This window comes from Rhinolophus sinicus, linkage group LG05, assembly GCF_036562045.2.
Source record: "Rhinolophus sinicus isolate RSC01 linkage group LG05, ASM3656204v1, whole genome shotgun sequence".
Taxonomy (NCBI): Eukaryota; Metazoa; Chordata; class Mammalia; order Chiroptera; family Rhinolophidae; genus Rhinolophus; species Rhinolophus sinicus.
The window spans coordinates 10,424,323-10,445,023 of NC_133755.1; positions in this window are offsets into that span (position 1 = coordinate 10,424,323).

Here is a 20,701-nt window from a genome sequence, read left to right on the forward strand (position 1 = left end):
CTAGAATGCCTTTTTGGCTCCTCTCCGACCATAAAAATAATGACTGTATTTATTCTCATCTAACGGGGTGCATCTAATCCCACACTTGAAGTCATTGAAGAAATTGTCTCCATTTTGCAGATGAGGAACCAGAGACTCATCAAAGTTAAACAATGTATTCAAAATATACAGCTAGTGATGGAACCACGATTTAAACTCTGTTTAACTCAAAATCCATGTTCTTTCCATAATGTTTCTTCTCTCAAGACCAGCTCAAAGCCCAGCTCCTCCAGAAAGTCTTTACTTTAGAAAGTCTTCATTGAATATAAATCTCTGAACAATCTCACATGTCTTTCTTCTCCACTCGTTGACTCCTTGACAGACTCTGTCCTGTGGTAACTCTTGGTCTCTACTGCTGTCTTCCACTAAACCATGAAATTCTTGAGGACAGGATGTCCTCTCATATTTCTGGTGTATCTTATCAATCTTTGTTTGGTACCAACGTTGTTACCACTATGGCTTTTACCCCATCAAAATCAAAATAAAATTTTCTGGTGGACAAACACCTGCTGATACGTCCTCTTGATCTTTGTATACTTTTAGATGTTTGGAACAGTGCTGAGTACATAATAGAAATCTAATAACTGGATGTTGACATGACTATAAATTAGATTTAGACTAAATATCCATTTGAAAGATGAAGAGACTAGAATACAAATATGTTAAAAGCCCAAATTCTCACAGAAACTTTCTGACAAAGCTAGGTCTCTTGATTCACTGACCAGTGGATTTTTCCCCACATAGCACCGGGGGTGACTATTTAACTTATAGCCCAAACTGGGGCATTTTTAAGAGTCAAAAGGAATAATATTCAAAATTATTCCAGGACAATAGGCATGCACCAATTAGGATGTATCACCTAATTATTTCTCACTGCCTTTATCCATGGTTATAACAGCTATACATGCTTATATATAGCACTTACAGTGTGCCTACTACTGTTCTGAGATTACAAATATGATCTATGTATGATATAGTTATAGATAAAAATATAAAATAACATCTTGACTCTCCATAAACAAGTACTATTATTTCATTTTACAAAGGAGAAAGCTGAGGCACAGAGAGGATAAGTAACTCGCCTAAAGTCATACATCTAACAAATGTGGAAGCTAAGATTTGAACCCCAATAGCCTGGCTCACAAACCCTCTTAACCACCACAAAATAGAAAGCAGGAACTTAGTAATGTTTACTGACTATTTATTATGAGGTAAGAGCCTTTCCCTTGGTCAAAGTGCCATTATTATGGCATAGTACAATGAGCCCAGAGTCAGGAAGCAAAAGGAATGAGGTCCAGCGTCCACCCACCCTCTGACTAACAGGGTCACTCTCCTCTGAACCTGTTTTCCATCTTTAAGGGTATTAGACTACTTTATTGAGAAGTCTACTAGAACAAGAGGCTCCATTGATGGGGCTGATGGGCATGGTTTCACTTTAGAGGTTAACATGGCCCCCACCTGATGAATACCAAGGGAGACAACTCATCTGGGTCTGAGTCCTGAGGGCCAATTCTCCTTGATTTCTGAGGGCCTTGATGACAACAGGCCAGCTTCCTCACAACAGCCTGGGAAATTGTATGGCATCGCCAGTTGCAGATAAGAGAAACTGAGGAAGGCTACCTGATTTACCAAAAGTCACAGTGTTGGTATATGGAAGATCCAGGATGCGGATTCCATCTACCTAACGCCAAAACTGCGATCATTGTCCTAGAGCGGTCTGGCACAGAAATATCATCTTAAGTAGTAAACCTAGCTTATTTTTCCAGCATCCTTAGCTTCGTGATTCAATAGCTCTGTGATTCAGAAGTACTAGCATCCAGAAATGAAAAGAAGCATTGTTTGGGGAGCAGGGCAAGAAAAGGATTCCATTGAATCCAGCCACCTTTACCACTTGTACCCTCCCTGCTGCTCACACACACCTAGAAACTAGATCTAATCAAGGTGTTTATGAAGACACCACAAAAGCACCTGCTGAGCTTCTGTGGTTCTGTTGTTGCCAGGGAAACAAGAATCCTTACTTAACTGGGAAGCTTCTTGGAGAGTGGGAGATGACTCAGAGATACCAAGAATTGACAGCTTTACAGGGTAACTGTCTGTGTGAAGCACACAGGGACACCTTCCCCACTTGAGTTTCCCAAAGTCCATCTCCATCTCCCATCTATCCTTGTTGCACTATTGCTATAGTGAGAGTTCCTCCACTGCTGTTTAGTTTGCTTGGGACTATGGGTCCCAGGCCAGTTTGGTACCTTTAGGAATCTGCCCCTCCACCCCCCCATCCTGGTGATAGGCACCGGGACCAGAACAAAAGGGGCCCTTTTGGGGGTAAACAGGGCCTTCAGAGAGAGATCCTAAACCACCTCTCTGGGCTTACCTTAGAACTTGCTCCATTCCTGACCACCTCTGTGGCTGGCTTTTTATTCTAGTTTCTGTTATTTCCCAATTCCCTTTCGGCTCCGACCTACAACATCTGTCCCACTCCCAGATGTCTCTGTCTTCCCTCATCCTGGATTAGAAAAAGCTATGGGATTCTGCAGGCCAAACTTTCAAGAGATAGTGTTCCCCCATCTCTACTTCCATTCCAGCCCTCAGAAACGTCTCTCCTGTGGTCTAGCCTTTTAGGTAAGCCCTGTTCTTTCCCTAGTAGCCAAGATACCTACTGCCATAGAGCAAGGTCAGCTCATGGAGAGGATCTTAATAGTCACTACTCCAGCTCTCAGCCTATTGACGTCCCACCATCCCCCCCGCCAACACACCCTCAGCATCTCAGACAGTCAGCTCTTTCTGGGTCAACGCCTGCCCAGGATACTCCCTACCAGCTGATGCTGGACAGCTCTGAGTGCAGAGTGCCTCCTCGCTGGTCCTGGCCCTGCCTTGTAGGCTGCACAAAGCTGGCTCCTCTCTCTGGCCTAGGAAGTTCCCTCAGAGGGGTGCTGGCCACTCCGGAGCTCCCTGCCCCCAGCCTCTCCTCCAACAATTCCCCACAGGACCACATACCATTTCTATCAGGAATGTACAGGGGACACTTTACTCCTTCACCATGACTTCGGCTGTTTGAAGGGAATGGCCACAGAACATTCGCAGGACAACGCGGGGACTTTGTATTCTATTCCTCCCGCGGTTTTGTACAGATATCCTCACAGACACACTTCCCACAGGCCCTCAAGTCCTGACTTTTTCTCCGGCTTCCTTGTCCCTCCTTTTCCTCGGTCTCAGGGCTATCTGTTCTGGAAGTCTCAGTCCTTTCCATGCCCATATTCCTACTTTCCACAAGGAAGCAATATCACGTCCTAGCTACCTTCCCTCTCTTAGAATGTCCACTGGTGTTCAAATATCACTTTTTGAGTACTTACATTTTTCTCAATTCCACTAGGATTTCCTGGGTTAGATACTCCCAACTCTTCCATTAAACACCTTCTCATGAACATTGCCTTGGGAGAAAGACAGCCCCTTCCCTTTCCAGCTATAAGAGCATCTGATCAGCTCAACGCCTTTAAATCAGGCAACTATCCCCAAAGCCCGATGCACTGCTCCATGGTGGCCAATAAAAATGAGCTTTGGACATTCCAGGTCTATGGATGACAAATGTCTCTGAACTTTCCCCTTTACTTTTTTCCTTCTCTCTCTCCTCAGGAATTATTATTATTCGTCTCCTGATTCCCAGCATCCAGAATGTCCCACACGAGTCAGTCCTTGGAAGGAAGCCCAGGTTTGCTTCTTGACACTGTTCTTGGCATTATTTCTCTGACAAGGTATGTGTTCACCTTCCCCATGGCATTAACTCGCTTGCTCAGCTACCTGCACAGTTTGAACTGAGCACCAGCACATACCTTATGCACTGCATCCAATTTTGAAGATGCTGCCAGACATGTTAGATCCACTTTTCCTGTGACATCAGAAAAATAAAGAGCTATGTGGTGGTTACAACTGGTTACCCTACAAGGCTTCTTTCAATAAGTGGGATCTTTTCACCGAGTCTCCAGCCATCATTCCATACTGATGCTTGTGTGTGTTTTCCAGACAGACAAGTTAATTTCCAAAGCCTAACACAGCGGTCAAGTATTCACTGTACAGCCAGAACCATGAACCTCCCTCATGGTCAGCCTCAAAGCAACTTCTGTGGCTGCTGCAGCTGGTTCTCCCACACATAGGCCAGGACTGGCGACCACTTCATCAGGCCTCAGCCTGGCCAAATGTGAAGTCATAGGTTAGTTAAGCCTAATAAAGTTCTGGTGGGAAATTTTGGTTTTCATGTTCAGAGGTAATGATCACCTGACTGCCAAAAAAAAAAAAAAAATGATAGCATTTTAAATAATACTCCAGTCATAGTTTATACATCCATCACATAGAAGACATGGGATATAAACCACATTCATTGGAAACAGAATCTAATAATAAGTGCCTCTTCCAAAATATCCAGCTAAAAACCCAGACGGGAGAGTAAGAGTCTGTGGAAGGACAAAATGAAAACACAGTCTTTCTGTCTCAAGTAGTTTTATCCTTAGAAAGCACATAGTGTCACAATTTTTAGTCACCAATGGAATGTTGGCTTGTCAAAAAAAAATAAATAAATAAATAAATAAATAAATATATATATATATATATATATATATATATATATATTTTATGTACACATGATTATTGTATATAATATATATTATTGTATATTATATATATCTTAGGATATATATGCTGATAAGTACCTAAGACGGCTTAGGTTTCAGTTTAGTCTTTTCCCCAAGAGAGTCCAGACTAAAGGCAAACTCTCTAGCCAATCACAAAGGCTGAATGAGTGGGCTTTGTGTTCCGGTCCACGCCCACCTTCCACTCCTTAGGCTGTTCCTGTTCTGAGTGCTTCATCATTCTCCAAATGTGACTGATCCTGTTCTAACGTCTCGGCCTCGACCCTTCTATCTTACACACAAAGCTGCTATCTTTGCCCTTCTCAATTCTTCCCATTTATAAATTCTCAACTAAAACCTCTTTTTCCTCAGGAAGACTTCCTAAATAAATTCAGCCCCCAAACTTTTCCCCCTCTTCACCCATAGCATACACAGCCTGCACCAGTAAATCAGAAATAAAACCGGTCCTTCCTTGGCACATTCTTTTACACCGTTGTCTCATTTAACTCCTGCATCTCCTAATTTAAGATTGATCTCACCGAATTTCAAAGACTTAGGCAACTACCTCATATCCATTAGAATGGCTACTATCAGAAAAACAGAAAATAAGTATTGGTGAAGATGTAGAAACATTGGAATCCTTGTACATTGGTGGGAATGTAAAATGGTACAGCCATGGTGGAAAAAATTATGCCTATTCCTCAAAAAAATTAAAAATAGAATTACCATATGATCCAGCAATTCCACCTCTAGGAATACCCAAAAGAAGTGGAAAGAGGGTCTCAAAGCGATAGTTGTACACCCCTGTTCATAGCAAAATTATTCATAATAGCTGCAATGAGGAAGCAACCCAAGTGTCCATCAGTGGATGAACAGATAAAAATAAAAACATGGTACATACATACAATGAAATGCTATTCAGCCTTTGAAAAGAAGGAAATTCTGACGCACACTACATTATGGATGAAACTTAAGAATATTATGTTAAGTGAAATAAGCCAGTCACAAAAAGATAAATACTATATGATTCCACTAATATGAGCTACTTAGAGTAAACACGTTTATAGAGATAAAAAGTGGAATGGTAGTGGGGTGGCCAGGGGGTGGGGGAGGTGAGATGGAGAGTTATTGGTTAATCAGTTTGGAGTTTCAGTTTTGTAACCTGAAATGAGTTCTGGAGCTGGACGGTAGTGATGGTTGCCCAACACGTGAATTTACTTAACGCCACTAACTCTGCATTTAAAAATAGTTAAGATGGTAAATTTTATGTTATGTGTACTTTACCACCATAGCAACAACAACAATAACAACAACAAAAATGGAGAGGAAAAAAAAGAAGACTCAGGCAGAAGGAAGAAAAACTAACATTCTTATCTCCTGCGCTAAGTAATTTCCATAGACTATTTTTTTTAAATCTTTGTAACAATCTGGCTTCTAACCCCATTTTTAAGAAGAGTAAATGAAGCTGAGACTAAATCAATAATTTTTCCTTGGAAAATAAAGAAAATATAGCAGGAAATAAAGATTTGAATATAGGCCTATCGGATGCGTGACCACTGTTCATATATTACTTACTCTTCAGGATTTCTTCTTCCTTATAAATATGCTGCATCTCTTCACATACAGCTGAATCCCCTGGAGATAGGTCAATGTGCCTTAAAGGTTGGTGCCTCCTCATTCACACAGCTAAACCCAACGTAAGTGCTTCTTACATGCTTATTGAACTGATTCTCCTCCTTCCTTCCTTAGATAGTGAAAAACCCAGAACTGGAGGGTGTCATTTTTGACTGAGATTGCTGGACTTGATTCGAGACAAACCTGTGATCAGCAAGGCTGCCTGGCTGTGCCCTTCTCCATTGCAATCTATGATCTGACAAAGACAAAGAATCTATTTTAGGATTTTTTTCCACATCCGCTGTGGTTCTGCGTAATGCCTAAGACTTGTTATCTAGCAATTAAGCAAGAAAAGATGGAAAATTGTATTTACATTTTCCACACTGTTGAGCTTTCTATACCTAACCTTGAATACTTAATATGTGCTGACTTATGATTCATCAGAGAGCAATGGTTTTATTTATAAAAAAAGGAAACGGAGCTTAACTCTCAGTAGGTTGGCTATCTTGAAAGAGAAAAGAGAGGAGAATGTGAATTTTTAAATTGTTAGTGATGAAAATGAAAATGCTTCCTTTACTGAAAGCAAATCTTTTCCGATCTGTCTTGCTTCCTATCTTTCACCAAAATAATAACAATGGTACTAATTTTTGGTTTCCATTTGACTTCTCATCTTACCCTAGCAGACACGCGCTCAGGCTAGTCTTCCCTCAAGGGTCAGCTCCGTGCCACTCTCCCACGAAGCCCACGCTGACCAACTCGCCATCTCTCTTCCTTTCGGTGTTCACCTCCTGCCATTTAGCTTACCCAGTAGTCTGCATTCTCCCCATAGTGCTTGAGTTTTCTAATGCTATTCATTTACCTCGCACATCTTCCCTCTAAACGGCTGACTGATTCAGAATAAGAGATTTTGTTTTTCTGAACCATAGCCCAAGACATTGCAATCACTCAGTAAGCATGGTTGACGTGTTTTTCACACACTGTATTCATTATATTTCATGTTTGTATATATAGAATGCAGTTTAAATACATCCAATTTCCTTTAGAACATAGGGCAGAAGAATATCTACAGTTATTGCCAGTAATATGTTGTAAAAGGACTACCTGTTTTAGTTGGAAAAACTATTTATGATGAATGTCCTCTTATGCATTTATATTAATGGACCCAGAAGAAACCAGCACAGGCAAACAAGGGTGAACAGGATGTGGTGGTTGCTGGGAATGCTGGTAGATTCCTTTTCTAAGGCTTTGATGATGCTTAGGGCATATACATGAGGACATGTGGATATCAGGTTAAATAATAACTGGCCACAGACTAGCAGATTAAAGCAATGTTAATTTTTAGTGCTTTACTTCCCTACCAATTTCTTGACAACAAAACATTAAATTCTGATTCTACTGCAGCGTTTCTCAACCTAGCTTCACTTTAGAATCATCTGGAATGATTTGGAAAAACACAAATTCCCCGGTCCTATCTCCAGAGATTTGGCTGCAACTGATCTGGGCATCAGTATCTGTCAACAGCTCCCAAGCTGATTTTAATATGCAGCCAGAATTGAGAACCACTGATACAGTGTTTAATTTATTGATTCCTTCCTGGGAGCCTGCCATAAGTGCCAAAAAGTAAACAGTAATAATCCAGTCTCCATGCTGCCCCAGAAACATGGAATGTATTAGGTTTCAACACAAAGGGTGCAGTTGGAAAAGGTATGACACAGGATGGACAAATGCCCATTGACTTTTCCAAAAGCCTGGGTCCCTTGGGTCTTGGACCCTTCTTCTCCTGCACAGAGCCACACTGGCTGCTAGAATCGGTGCCATGCTCCTGGAAATCAGCTCAGGAGAGACTTAGCTAGGAAGATGGTGGTCCTTACCCCCTGGCAAAATGGCACTAACACATCACTAGGCATTTATTCCGGTCTCCATCGCTTCTGAGAGATGGGACAGTAATGCTGTGTGAAACTGGTTCTTGTCAAAAGTAAAGGAAAAGTCATTTTTAATGTTAAGTATCCTCTTGAACAATTGGAACAAATTCACAATTGGGAAAAAGATAGAGGCAGAGAAAGGGGGACTTTACAAGCAAATACAGATTTGTGGTGGACAAAACTAAAGTCAGAAACAGCAGAAGAGATCTCTACTTGCAACATGGAGGTAAAGTAATGCCCCCAATGGCAGGATGAAATCTCCCAGAAAGAATAATAGGCCTCTTTTCTTATTGCATGAGATGAATCACATTTTAGGTTTAAGGTCTTGTTAATAGTCGACTTAGTTACAAGGGACCTATTGGTCATAAGGAGAAAACATAAAATGCATCCAAAATGGTTCATTCTGTAGGTGAGATGATTAAAAGAAACATGTTTTAACTCAAAATATATACAAAACAGGGGGGTACAAAGATGTATAATAGCAGGATTTCCCATGACAGTCAAAAATCCACCAAACCGTATAGTCTTTGGTGTACAGCTGCTCCTGCACATTCCTCAGGCACCTAAAATGCAGCCAGTGAAAGACTAAGTCCAACATACACTCCTATGTTCTCAATCTTGGATGGTAGCATTACCCAGAAGCCTGTGCTAACTGCCTGAGACTCACCTCAATTCTTCCTCCTTCCCCCACCTCCCATCCATGTCCAATTGCTTACTAAGTTTTACCATTTCTCTTCCATTTTTCTCCACTAATTATATCCTACTTCAAGTTAGGCCCTTACTGTTATTTGTCTAGATCATGCATTGTCAAACTACAAACTTTGGACCAAATCCTGGCCTTCAACCTATTTTTGGAAATTAAATTTTTGTGGATGTCAGCCACACCCATTCATTTACATGTCATCTAGGGCTGCTTTCAAGCTACAATAACAGAGTTGAGTAGTTGCAACACAGACTATATATGGCCCATAAAGGCAGAAATATTTATTATCTGACCCTTTACGGAAAAAAACTTGCTAACTCCTGGTATATGTCATTGTAATATTCTACTAGCAAATTATCCTGCTCCAGCCTCACCCTGACAGCTAGACTATCCCTCACACTGCTAATAGAATAGCTTTCAAACACACAGTTCTGATGATGTGCTTTCATAGCTTAGAAGCATGTGATGACAACTCATCAGAAGTAAAATCCAAAATTGTCAGCCTGGCATTCAAGACCTCTCATTGTACCTTCTCACCCAATCCCAGGATCCCTCACCTCTTTGGTTTTTCTCTCTACTGGGCAGAATAGTTTTCCTTCAGCAGGGAGATCTCTGATCCAATTTGACATGAAGATCACGCAGGCTTGTTTCAACCCACAGAGGGCTTATTAGATCATCGTTTCAACAAAGCAAATTCTTCCTTAAAGGAATTTTCTTTTCAGCTTACTTGACTTTATTATATAATGGCCTGCATAGGAAAGGGTATCAGGAAGCTTTAACAGAGGCAGACCTTACATGGAAGGAGTTCATTTGGTATTAGAGATTAGGGGAGGCCTTCCAGAGGCAATTGATTGAACAAAGTCATATAGTTATTAAAAAGCAAGTATGTTTTGGAAAGGAGTAGTGCTGAAGAGAAGATGATGAAAAAAGAAAAGAGTTTATAAAAGACTTTTAATACACATATCTGGAGGACGTACATATCTTCTACCACCAGGCAAACTGATGACAGTATCTCGGAAAAAATTCCCCCCATGGAAAAAACAAACCCAAGGCTGTAAACAGGGAAGCCAGGATTTGGTTTTTCCCTGACTGAGAGGAAACTGGTGAATGAGAAAATAAGTGGAGAAAAAAATAAAGGCAAAGAATCCAGTGTAGAAATAATTACATTAGCTCAGTGAAAATGAAAAAGCCTGAACTTGTTGGGTGGCAATTGAGACCAAAGATGGAATTAGCAATTAACTGGATTTGGAAACTCAAGAGAAAGGAATGGATGCTGAATCTATGGCTTCTGGTTTGTACCTATAATTATCTGGACAGTGGTACTTGCAGCCAAGACAAAGACTACAGGAGAAGCACCTAGGTTGGAAGGCAAGTGGCAAGTGCGAATAAGAAATTTCATTTGTACACGGTAAGTCCCAGGTGTTGGACGTTATCTAGGTGGATCTACCAAAGATGCAGTTAAAAAACGTACCTGTTTGGCCAATGGAAACCTGAGGTTAAAGACTGAAGTGCCATCAGAATACATCATAGATGATCATGAAGGATAGAGTGAGAGGAGTAAGCATCAGGAGCAAATGTATCCGTGACTTAATTCCTACCTATGAGTTGGGGAGTATCAGAAAACTTGAAAGAATATAATCATGTCATCCTGGCTTCAAGGTTGCCCAGGACAGAAACCATGAGTATCCTGGTTCATATTGGCTCATATTGGCCTCAAGAAAAGACACGGTAAACCAAGCAGAGGAAGAAAAATTCTGATTCCTCTACCAGGAGCTTTAAAAGGAAATGGAACTGAAGTGAATGAGACCACTAAGAAATCAAATTCAGGATATGTTTTTTAAAATAACCCACAAACAGAGGGAAGGGGTTACTTTAAAAGGAGGTATTAAGAGAGGATTATTTCTGAGCAGGTTAAAGACCTAATTAACTGGCCGTCAGTAGATCTGGAAAGCTAAGGAGATGCAAAACGTGCACATGAGACAAACAGGCAGCTGCATCCCTGCCTCAGTGAGGGAGGGGTCATCCTAGTTTTGCTAAAACAGGACGAGAAGGCAGGTGGATGAGCCAGCTCTTCCTTTATAAACAAAAGCTGAGAGCAGGAGACAGAGGTTCCTGTCACTATGTTGAGGTTGTCGGGAGCTAAAAACTAAGGGGACAAGGACACTGGAAACTTTGCTACTTCACCTTCTTGCTGATTTGGGTTTTCCTTTGCCTCTTTCCCACAGAAATCGACAGTAAATCCCTCATGATAGAAGGGCCTGTAGTTTGCTTGGGAACACAATAAAGGGGGTAGCTGCAGGCTGATAAGACCATGTGCTACTCCACCGTCAGTCTCGCGGGAGGGAATCCAAAGTGATAAGTGGGCGTGGAAAGCCATTGAAGAAAGTGCTGTCTGCATTTCGAGGTTCTAAATCAAAGAAAGAAAGGGGAGCCTGGAATGTCAGCCTGTACAGAAGAGGGGGGCACCAAATAACTCTCATTCTAGCTCCGATTTTTAAAGAGCATATTATGGAAGCACCAAAAAGCAATGCATGCAAGGGGTAATATAGGCTGAGACGTTGTTATCAGGGAAGGTCGAAATCCAGAAACTATTACAATTTCTAGAGACAATCAAAGGGAGTATTAAAGGGGTTCACCATGAGATGATGGTCTAGATATAACATTTAGCGAATGATGAAAGAATGAAGGCATAACACTGAGCCATAATTTGGCTTCCCACTGCTCCATGAAGAATAATCTCCCTTCCTTCAATAAATATTAATTAATCATGTATCTGTAGAAATCACTGTATTACATATTCCAGAACTCTCTCTCTCTCTCTCTCTCTCTCTCTCTCTCTCTCTCCACTTGAAAGGGCTCACAGTCCAAGGAAGAAGACGAAAGCCAAGTGAAGACAAGGCCTGAAACAAAAATGAGGTCATGTCAGCAGAGCCCAGGGCACTGCCACGCTTAGCCGAATCGCCTGGCCCTAAAGTGTGGTACAGGCCCACTGCTCGTACCTCTGAGGCACAGAAGGGAATGACAGAGATACCCAGACTGCAAATGGGCAAATGCCGTCATGAAAAGGGAAAAACATAGGCCTCATCAATAGAATACCCAGAGCTGGATATTTTTAGACTCTGGCCAATGGGCAGGGCCAGCCGGGCTAACAGGGCCAGCGGCTGCATTCTGATTCTCTGCTGGTCCTTCCTCCTTCACGTAGATTCCTGGAAATAGAATTTTTGCTCCTTCTTGGAATAATAAGAGACTGTGGAAGTAGCACAGGCTTAGCCATCAGACAAATCCCCATTCTTCACTTGCTATCTGTATGAACTTGGCTAAATTTTGCAAACTTCCTGGGACTCTGTTTCCTCCTCTATAAAAGGGGAATAAAAGTTCTGCCCTCACAAGTTTGTTATGAAGATTCACTGAGAGAATAGATTTAGTATTTAGTTCAGTGTTTGGCAAATAATAGCTGATTAATAAATATTCTTAACTATTATTACTGTTAGCCCGTTGCCCCAAGCATGCTCTCCGTACCAACTTCTCTCTAGTCTACTCTCTCCCTGTTTGACTGGAGTCCATCTACACACGCTTTTTTCTGTAGCAGCTGTAGGATCTCTCAGCCATCGTCCAGACTCAGGACACAACTGTCAGATGGGAACAGCGGACACAGCTCCCCCTGCCTGGAGACCTTTTTTGTCCATTCCTCTTGCACACTGCCCTCTGCTGACTGGAGACAGTCACTGCAGTGACCCTTTACGGCCGGGGAGTGTTAGGACATAGGAGACCCTTACCCCTGATCCATTTCCAGAATTAGTTGTTGATAAACAGATCATTTATAGTCATATAGAAAGAAACGAGATGATCACCAAGGGCCAAAATGGACTCACTAAGCAAATAGCTGCTGTTAAACTGACATCATTTTTAAAATAATGGCGCTATTAGTCTGATTATTAGAAAACACATTAAATAGACTTGCCATCAAACACTTGCCAAATGTCCCCTAACAACCTTCTGGAAAGAAGGTAGAACTTTTCACTGAAATGCAAAGCAGACGGGAGGCTCCACAGCACACCGAGTAATCAAACCACAGAATTTCTGCTAATAAGTCTTGTTGGTTGCACCAATGCTCCAACAATCTCACCCCACTCACCATTTTTAGAAATGACATGAGTAAAGACAGAAGACAGATCATATTGTCCAGTGACACAATATCAGGCTGAACAGCTCATGGGGTACACAGAATCCACCTTCCAGATAATCTCCCAAAACTCATTTTAGTAAATAGTTATTGAATTGCTTCTAGGTGCCAAGCACTAAAAACAGACTGAGAAACAAGGACTCTACCCTCAATGTCTTGTGGAAATTCAGATTTTTATTTGGAATCAGCTGAATTAAAATATTGGAAACTGAGTCACTTAAACAAATATTTGTCCTAAACAAAGCACACCTTTTGAAAGACAGAATCCACAGCCTACACGTTTGCAATACCCAGTCTAAATCTACACTGTGTACTCAGTGGCTAAACTCGCTCTTTCATCATAGGTGAAAGTCACAGAACAATTCAGATGAAGGTGAAAGCTCCATGGAAATCTGCCCGAGTTGAACCACATCAGGGCAATGATGCAACGTACAGAGACCGATGTTGACAAACTATAGAATGGCCACAGATTGGTGACCTGGAGGGAGTGCTTCACAGAAGGAGCCGCCGAAAATAAGCATGTTTGTTGGATTAGAGACAAGAAAATTAAGGAAGGAGGCAATCTGTAAGTGTGTTGTGTGTGTGTGTGTGTGTGCGCGCGCGCTCGTGCACACATGCGTGGGTATATTTATGATGGGGTGGAGGAATAGGGCAGCTATTTTCAAACATTGAAGACATGTCATGTCCTCACCATAGCGGACCATGGTAGACAGATAGTTTCACTGCTCATATGGCCTCTTTTCACTGTGCCTTCTAGTAAATGGAAACCTCTTGTGAGAAATCCATTCCACATTGTCCAAGTGGGGCTAAATGCTAGAATCCCCCCCCCACTCCAAACAACACCAACCTCCCTGTGGGGTTGTCATATGACCCAAACCTGATCAGAAACTCCACTGGACTTTTTCTAGTATTATCAGGGAGAAGGTACCTTCATTTCTCTGAGATTTCTACTTTTAGGTTTGTGGAAGCCACCACGTATCATCTTTCTCACCACTTGGACAGAGCCCTACAGAGAAAAAACTAACAAACCCAGAGAAAAAAACAGCTCAGAGATTTACAGACATGAGTTGCTGGGACATGGTGTGAGTACTTGTGTTCACCTTATATGACGTTAAACCAATTGCTGGATCTTTTCAATAAATTATCTTTTTGTTTAAGGCACTTTGAGGGGGTTTCTATTATTTACCCTAAAAAAAAAAAATCCTGACCGTTGCTTTCACTAAACATTAAGTGCTTCATGAACTGTGTCTTCCTTATTCTTCCTTGTAACCCAGTGCCAAGTAGATCCCCTGGCATACAGTAAATTCCCGATAATTGCTGAATGAAATTAAAGTGAACTAAAGTTTCAAGGAGGTTGATTTTGACTCAATTAAGAGTGGGGTCTCCCTGAAGATCGGCATTGTTATGGACTGAATGTATCCCCCCAAAATTCACACGTTGAAATCCAGTTACCAATGTGACGGTAGGAGGTGGGAGCTTTGGGAGACGATTAGGCTATGAGGGTGGAGCCCTCATGAATCGGATTAGTGCCCTTATAAGAAACCCCAGGGAGCTCTTTGCCCCTTCTGCCACATGAGGACATAGCGAGAAGACAGTCATCTATGAACCATCGAAGCTGCCAACACCTTACTCTTGGACTTCTTAGCCTCTGGAACTGTGAAAAAATAAATGTTTGCTATTTAAGCCACCTAACCTTTGGAAGTTTGTTATAGCAGCCCAACTGACCAAGACAGGTGTGGTGGAACCTCAATACCAAATATACCCCACAAGGCATCACTAGAGGTGTTCAAGCTGATGGTAGGACTGCTGAGGATGGGTACTTGGGAAAGACATCCTGTGAGTAGGTTCCTTCTAATCCAGAGTCTGTGATTCTAGGTCATATGCATCCTCTCTCCACCACTGGAAAATACTCTTATTATGGCATTTCTCTATGACTTTTCATTGAAATTAGCTCTTCTTTTGAACATTTATTAATTTTCTCTACACCTAAAGGCCTATGAAATGATAATTATTGGACAGGTTTGCATAAGACAAGCTGAAGGAAAACTGAAGCAGCATTGAGACAGGTGTGGTTAGGCTCAGCTCTGGTTGAGATTCGGGAAGATCACAGACAAGGTGATTTAAGCTTCCTGTCTGCAAAATGGACACATATTCTATTAAAGAGGTAGCATGTAAAACTATTCAAAGTAAGAGTAAAAACAGGACACTATTTAGTTATATGTTTGAGGACTGTCTGAAGAAATGAATATAGGAGGAAAAAAGTGAAAGACAGGGAGAACGTAAATCTGAAATGAAAAATTCAAGTGCAGAGGTGCCAAGGACCAAGCATATTTGACTTATTAATATCTAGGTAGATACTACTGTAAAAATCATATACTTTCATATTAAATGGCTTCTGTAATCAGCGTATCTTTAAAACAAAAGAAAGTTTAAGTGGAGTCAATCCTTTAAATTTATTGTCTTGACTATCCTCTTAGTTTAGTATTTTGGCTATTACATTTCTGTTGTCAACATAAATAAAGGTATAAATAAAATCTGAACAAAAGTTAAAGATTTATTCTAAAATATAAGCCATAAAGCATATTTACCACCAACACTGACATTTTGAGTTATGATAAGATCAGAAAATGTGGTTTTAAACATGTGGTTGCCTCCACACTTGCTTAATGGCTCTGAATAGAAAGGAATGATCAGAAACGATCCTCATGGACCACTGCTCAAGTTTTTAATCTGCTTAGCAGCTTCTTTATGTGTGATTTGACACTTTCCTTTGCTGCTAGGCAGCTGCAGCAAACTCCCTCCCCCGTAGGTCATACCAACTGTGACAATGTGTTACATCACTATTATCCTTTGTGATGTATGCTGCAGCTAAATCCTGCCACCTTTTCTGTACAGCGAGGTCGACTCATATCTTCTCAGATAAAATACTGGCCCCGTGTCCTCACTGGAATGAGTGAATCACTGTTCTATTTCAATAAACATTGAAAGGCATCTATTCTTTTTTGTTCCTGACCATGGTCTGTAATTCTACATTACATGCGCGGGCCAAACATGGCAGTGCAGAGAGGAAAAGAGATGGCAAGCCTGGGCCAGGCAGAGGATGGAGGAAGGAAGGAGACATATGGCAAAGTTTAAGGATATGAGCGTCTAATTTCTACAGGAGAACAATCCCCACCTTTGAGAATAAAACCAGTATTGTCATCATCTACTCTTCTACTCTAAAGAGGAAGACACATGTGCTTACAAAAAAGAAAAGAACAATTGATGCCACAAGATTTAATTCTACATTCTGATCAGTCTTCTGTCACATCCCATAGACAATCATGTGAGAATATCATTTAAAATGATCTTAGTCAAAGGGAAAGTACAAAATAAAAACTTATGTAGGGCTGAGGGCATTATGTCTTTCTTTTGCAAAGTTGTCTTAGTGTTATTCAGTAGTCCCCTGTTAATCCCCCCTTATCCATGCTTTCAGTTACCTGCAGTCACTGAGGTCCAAAAATATTAAATGGAAAATTCCAGAAATAAAAAATTCATCATTTTTTACCACTCTGAATACTTCATTCATTTCATCATGTATCATCCCACACCATCACAAGAAGAAGGGTGAATGCAGTACAATAAGATATTTTGAGAGAGAGGGAACACATTCACATGTTTTATTACTCAGTCTGTTGTTATTATCATTGTTCTATTTTATTATTAGTTATTGCTAATCTCTTCCTGTGCCTAATTTATAAATTAAAGTTTATCATAGGTATGTATGTATAGGAAAAAACACTATATACAGAGTTCAGTACTATCCGTGGCTTCAGGCATCTATTAGGGGTCTTGGAACACGTCCCCTGCAGATAAGGGAGGACTACTCTATTGTTCTTATAGTAAAAACCAAAAGGGACTTTAGATACCTACAAAGAAAGTTGCTTTTGACTACTATTTTCTTAGCAAAATGGCAAATATTTGGAGGGGTAACATATATATGCAAAAATAACTCATGAGTCAAAAAATCATTCCTGTGGGAAGTACTTTTAAAAGTATATAATTAACCACAAACAAAAGCAAGTGAAGGGCACCTTTCAAAAGGAGCCATTTCCGCACTGTAGAATTAGTTCACTTTTCTTTCTTTTCCAAATACAAAATGACTCTCTCTGATTCTCTTCCCACACACTAATTCAAGTAAGCCATGCAGTAGGAAGCTTTTTCAATACTGAGCTATTTCAAAGATTGTATTAACATCTAAAAATGGTTCCTTAACATTTTATACATATTTAGAAATCCTGTGCACAACCTCACTAATTTTACAATATTTTTGTTGTTGTTAAAGTTTATTGGGGTGACAATGGTTAGTAAAGTTACATAGGTTTCAGCTGTACAATTCTGTAATACATCATCTAGTATCACATTGTGCATTCAACACCTAGAGTCAGTTCTCCTTCCATCACCATATATTTGACACCCTTTTACGTTTATCTACCACTCCCCTCCCACCTTAGCCTCTGGTAACCACTAAACTATTTGTAGTGTCTATGAGATTTTGTTTCTTCATTTGTTTGTCTTGTTCCTTTGTTGTTTTCAGTTTTATATACCACATATCAGTGAAATAATCATTCTCGACTTTTTCTGACTTATTTTGCTTAGCATAATAATCTCAAGATCCATCCATGGTGTTGCAAATGGCATTATTTCATCTTTTCTTATGGGAGAGTAGTATTCCACTGTGTATAATTTTACAATTTTTGATTGTCATCATTCCATAATAATTGAAACAGAAAATTAGAAAATGATGCATCTGTTGCTGTTGTGTCCTCAGTGTCACCACCAACCACGAGTAGAGACATAGCTAAGGGGAGATGTCAGTATTCCAACCTAAGAGATAGCTGAGGAAGTTATCATTTTGCCTAATCTTAAAATAGGAGCTGAATTTTGGCAAAGTGAACCAACAAATATTTCACTATACAAAGAATCAAATAAATTAGCATAGTATATGAGTCTACCTTCTAAAAAGGCAGGAACACAGTGTCCGGAGGAGGACCTTGAGATTGTTCCATCCCTGACTTGCTTCTTCTTGGCACCATCTATACAGCAGATGTACCCATTCCTACCAGGCCATTCCCAACATTGCCAACTCGGTCTCAGAAATAAAGTGTTCTTGTTCTGAAATTGGCACTGCATTATCGTAACAATTCCAGGGTATGTGTCAAACACTGACTTGGATCAATATACACGCAGAAGATCGTCACACATATAAATATGTGTTGTCATAGGTGCTTCAACGCTGTCATTTCTAAATCTGACCCCATGTTAGAATCACCCAGGATCTTGAAAAATGCAGATTCCAAGGCCCTGCTTCAGAGTCAGGATTTCTCGAGACACCAGAGCTCAGGGTGGTGGGAGTCATAGAAACATATGCGGTTTTCTCATGTTCAAAACAATGTGGCAAGCTAGAGGCAGAACCGGAAGAGCTCAAGTCTCCCCATACCAAAGGTATTTAGTCGCCATCTTCTCTGTGCTGTTTTGCACAACTTTCTCTCAAATTAAGTAATTGGGTTACACAGCACTTTTTCTAGGATGAGTTCATGAACTTAATTGTCAGACCTCAGATTTCCTAGATCACTGTCCAATATGCCCCACAACAGAATCCAGGAAAGCTAAATCAGAGCACGAGGTTTTAGCTTCAAAATTGCATGAGAGCTCATAGATGCCTTACTTACCAATTTAGGGCTCAGGATCCTGGCATCCTCTGTTCAATACCAAAACAATGACAATGTGGTGTTTGCAATGAGAGGGTGGTAGAGCTCAAAAGGGGGCCCTGACTTAGCCTGCCACCGTGCCACGTGGCACAGAGGCAGAGAAAGTGCTACTTGCACTCCTGCACTGCATGTTAATCACATTGATCCTTACTAGTAACAAAGAGGAAATGTGCCTCAATCAATGTCCTGGGAATCGAGCCATCACGTTATTAATATCTTCCAGGAGGGATTGGAGTAGAGAAAAACTGAAGAGACCAAAGAGGGATAGAAGAAGACAAGAGGAGACAGCCTCTCCTGCCATCATACGTACATTTTTAAATACATTACGATGTATTTCTAAGCCTCAGCAATATAAGCTAATTAGAGAGAAAAGCTAAATGCATAAAGTCTGAAAGATGGTAAATTTCAAAGAACTTAAGAGAATTGTATAAAGGTACTTGGGGGTTTGGCTTTAATAAACCACAACAAAGAATTTCCGAGTTTGAAAAGCCAGTTTCCTTGCGTAGGTAAAGAGACCCAGGCAATTTTGTGTGCTATTAATTTGGTAAGCAAATCCGTTCCTTATAAATTGAACAAGAGTGACTGCAGATTTCAAATCAGTGAGAACTGAATCCCTCTATGGAATATTTCTCCTCTCCTTAGCGCAGATCAATTCTGGACATCACTATATTCAAATGCCGACTGCTACACAGACATTTAACTATGAAATCCCCTAGATTTCATAGCACCTAGAGAAACACTTGAAATTACTGTTGCCATTAGGTGACATGCCTGCCATGACAGCTTTCTCTAAGAGATATTCCCATGTTAGGGGCATGACAGAGTACAATTTAAATATCATTAGAATACTCGTAAGAGACTGAGCAATCCTTGAAAGGTTTGCATCCCAAATGTTGACAAGGGACAATCTTCTAAGAAAGGCAGCAAAGTGTTGCAGAAAGAGAGTGTATGCCAACTCTGCCATTAGCTCCCTGGGAGAACCTAGGCAAGGTATTTTGTATTTTGACAGAGAGGTTTCATCTGGTGAATGAGGGAAAGACCCTGTCTGAAGAGTGGTAGGAAGCACTACATGGAATAAAAGCGGTAAGATGGGGCAGGGGGTCTCTTCCTACCATCATTCTATCGTTTGCAATTCATACTATGGCTTCCCTTTAAGCATCTTCAGTAAAGAATATAAAAGCTGGAAGGAACCATGAGAATCATTTCATAGGATGCTTTCATGTAATATGAAAATCTGACTTCTGACCAGTGTCACTTTGATAACTTTAGAATAGCATGAGGACGTAAACCCAAGATCACCTTGTTTGGGGCTCTTTCTGCCACTCCCTTCTCTGGGGGCCGAGTCTTCAGGACAAAAACTGCCTTAAGCAGCAAAGCTAACAGGAACCATCTCAGTCCAAAATCTTACCTAGTCCAGCCTGTCCTACTGGCTAATAACAAAAATAATAGCTCCATTGGTTGAGCACCGGCCAGATGCCAGGCATTGTGCTAGACATCGTACCTTCTGTGCCCTCCTCACCCATTCACAACAGCCCTGCCTTTACAGACACGGAGCTGCCACTAGCCAGGGTCAGTTATGTCCTCAAGATCAGAGGGCTGGTACCGACAGAGCCTGGAATCAAATCGAAATCTGCCATTGTTATGCACCCTGCACTTTTCAAGGAACAGAGTGGAAGAGAAAGTGGAAAAACTTCAAGGAACTGAATTCTGCAGGAAGTGACTGCAACCCTGACAGGCTTTCACCAGGAGAAAGCGTCAGCGCTGCTGGCACCCACTGCAGAGGTTACATAACCCTGGAGGCATAGGGGTGCCCTGCAGGTGCAGACAAGCAGAAGGGTGCTGCTGCTGCCCGGGAGTCATTATCCTCAACA